Source organism: Dioscorea cayenensis, chromosome 20 (assembly GCF_009730915.1).
Source record: "Dioscorea cayenensis subsp. rotundata cultivar TDr96_F1 chromosome 20, TDr96_F1_v2_PseudoChromosome.rev07_lg8_w22 25.fasta, whole genome shotgun sequence".
Lineage (NCBI taxonomy): Eukaryota > Viridiplantae > Streptophyta > Magnoliopsida > Dioscoreales > Dioscoreaceae > Dioscorea > Dioscorea cayenensis.
In genome coordinates this window covers 23,454,600-23,457,847 of record NC_052490.1, presented here as the reverse complement: position 1 = coordinate 23,457,847, position 3,248 = coordinate 23,454,600, and the positions used below count along the sequence as shown (strand labels likewise).

Genomic DNA, 3,248 nt, shown 5'->3' with positions numbered 1-3,248 from the left:
ATACGAGGAGATTGGCACACACTCTAGCATCTCACACCTGACCTATGTCTTTGCGTTTGAACCTTAGCAAGATCTCCTCCAAAATAGGTGCATTATGATCCACATTGGCCTATTTCCTTCATACTCGGCCTCACAACCCTACCTGCATAAAAGTAACATAAAAACACACATATTAATGTAAAAACCTGAGAAAAGTAATGCTCAACATAAGGAATGAACGGTTCGCATTCATATCGCATAAGCACTTATTAGCTACCTAAGGTACCTCCTACTGCCACATCCAAGAGTTGCCTTGTACTCGGATTCAAACCATTGTAAAAGGTCTGAACAATCATCCAATCGGGGAATCCGTGTTGCGAGCATTTTCTTAGGACCTCCTTGACCCTTTCCCACATCTCAAAGAGAGACTCCAATTCCAATTGTACAAAGGATGAGATCTCATTTCTAAGCTTTGGTGATTTTCTGGGAGGGAAATAATAGGCAAGAAAAGCTTCTACCATCTCCTCCCATGTGGTAATTGATGCTCTAGGTAATGAGTGTAGCCACTGCTTCACTCTTCCTTTCAAGGAAAATGGGAAGACCCTCAACTTGATGGCATCATCCGTTACCCCATTTATCTTCAGCATATCACACACCTTGAGAAAGTTTTCTATATGATTGTTTAGATCCTCATCGGCCAAATCGTTGAACTGCATGGATTGTCGCAACATATGGATGAATGCCGGCTTTAGCTCAAAGTTCTGAGCTATAATCGGGGGACGCACAATGCTCAATTGTGTCCCCAATACTGAAGATCTGGCATAATCAGATAATGTTCGCTGTTGCTCATTCTGTTCTGCAATGTTTTCAGATTCTTCTAATTCCAAATCAGCTAGATTGGACTATTCTTGCACAGGTTTTTTCCCTTTTCTTCTAAGTGTACGTTCAAGCTCGGGATCTCCTTCAATCAGTATGGAGGGATTCCCTAGGGTCATAACCTGGAGCTGCACCAAAAGAATGGAAACATAAATCAGAACGATGATAGAATAAGAAAATATGAAATAGAATAAACAAATAAATAGCTAAGAAAAACAAAGTGCAAAGTATCTCTAAATGCCTACTCCCCAGTAACGGCGCCAAAAACTTGACACGTCCGAATATGCGTGTACACCACAAGTGCTCAGGTGTCGAAGTAATAATCCCAGATTAGTGGTTATCGTATCCACAGAGAGTAGGGAATAAAGGCACTTAAATTGTTTCTTAACTAATGTGGAAGATGAATAGTGATATGTGTGACAAGATTCAATTCTTAAGAGTAAAAGCAACAAGAAAGAGAGCACAAGTAAAGAAGAAAGTAAGGCAATCAATAAATATGGGGTACCCAGGTATTGTTCTGCCTAGGACAATCGTTACAAGTGCAAGAAACCTCTATTATGCTTCCTAATTAATGCAATAGTGAGTCGTGGAAATCCTTAATTACATAGTCCGAAATCTAAGGTCAACCATGCCTAACTCTATACATGTCCCGGAGGAGAAATCGAACAATCTCAACAACTCACACTCGTATAGAATTGCAATGAGTTTTAGGGACTCCAAATGATAAATCCTATTTCTATGTATAGACCTAACCCTTTGGTCTAGGTGAAAGATCCCTAGCCACAATGAAGCCCTAGATGCTAAAATCACTTCAAGACTTCACTTCGTTGCACTCGCAACTAAGCCCTAGCGGAAGGTCATCCCTTAGCCCATTTACTCTACTATAACCGCAAAGAACTCTTAGAATGTGGAGGTAGGATAGATCATACCGGAGGGGAAAGGGGACGCTCCGCTACCTCTCGACTCACCCTCTCAACCCTCTCCAATCTAGCTTTGTCTAACTCTCATGATGTGTCACTCACTCATAAGAGTTACCAAGAAGAACTCTCAACCCTAGTGTCACTCTAGGGGAGTATTCATACAATCAAGCATACAAGATTGGAACTCACAATAAACATCAATTAATTGAAAGCATAATAAAGAGATTCAATGAAACGAATACATCCTATGGTTCACAAATACCCAAGTACCTACTAGGGGTTTAGCTCTCCGTGGAGCTAGATACAATCAATGAAATTGAATGTAAAAACAAAGCATCCATAGAAAACCCCCTCGTCAGTCATGGTGATAGTCTTGTGGAGAGTCCTCTACTCGTCATAAGGGTCCCTTTGTCCAGCCTAGGATACACCTCGCCGGATCAGTGCCAATGAAAGCTCTCCCACTAACCTTTTTCCAAATGGCGCGCGATGCCAGTGCCGTAGAACCTCTCCAAAGCCCTAACCAATATCTCTCAAAACCCACCGTAGCCCTCTCTCAAGTTGGGGAAAAGATGGAGAAAAAAATACTAAAATCGGGGCTCAAATATGCTTTTAAAGGGCTAGAATCGGGAATCCACACGCCCGTGTGAGCGCCTTTTTGGATTTTTCACACGAGCGTGTGGAATTTCCACATGCCCATGTGGATTCTCTGTTTTCCTCTTTTCTCGGCCGACTGTGAACAGTGCTGGTACAATATTCTTGCTATATTTTTCTACAGTACCGTACTACAATATCGGCCCAAAATACTCCCGAATCCATGCTTTCATCGAGGTAACGCAAACGGGCACACGTTTACATCATGGATCGCTTTGCTTCTTCAATAACAGACATTTTAGTGGAGATTTTGTTCTATATGCACAAGTCGGAATGCTTGAATGTGACTACCCTTGTGCCCCTCCAAATGGTTATACTAACTTGAATATGAGGAGATTGGCACACATTCCCGCATCTTGAACCCGACCTGTGTCTTTGCGTTTGAACCTTAGCAAGATTTCCTCCAAATTGGTGCATTTACGACCCACATTGGCTTTTTTCTTACATATTCGGCCTCACAACCCTACCTGCATGAAAGTAACATAACTACACACATATTAGCGTTAAAACCAAAGAAAAGTAATGCTTAACATAAGGAAAGAACACTTCGTATTCTTATCCCACAAGCACTTATCATCCCTTTATGGGGCAAGTTACAAAACAATAGAGTGAATAGCAATGTAAACTATATATAAAACCCCCCTTGAATTCATGATGATGGCCATGATGGATCGTTCAATGTCTTGAAGAATCCTTCTCTGAAGCTAGGTTGCCGAAGGCTCCCTCGATGATATGACAGAGAATATCAATCAAAGTTGGTGAAGAACGGCCCCCAATATCACCAAAGACCTCGTCTAGAACCCTAGCCACCTTGCCCTCTAA

At 41.7% G+C, this 3,248-nt stretch overlaps 1 non-coding gene across 1 annotated transcript; it reads left to right on the top strand.

Annotated features, from left to right (window-relative positions):
* Positions 1 to 345: 345 nt before the first annotated feature.
* Positions 346 to 452, top strand: LOC120252319. Its single transcript, XR_005533860.1, has one exon. It is a non-coding gene; the product is annotated as a small nucleolar RNA R71 (small nucleolar RNA).
* Positions 453 to 3,248: the final 2,796 nt, after the last annotated feature.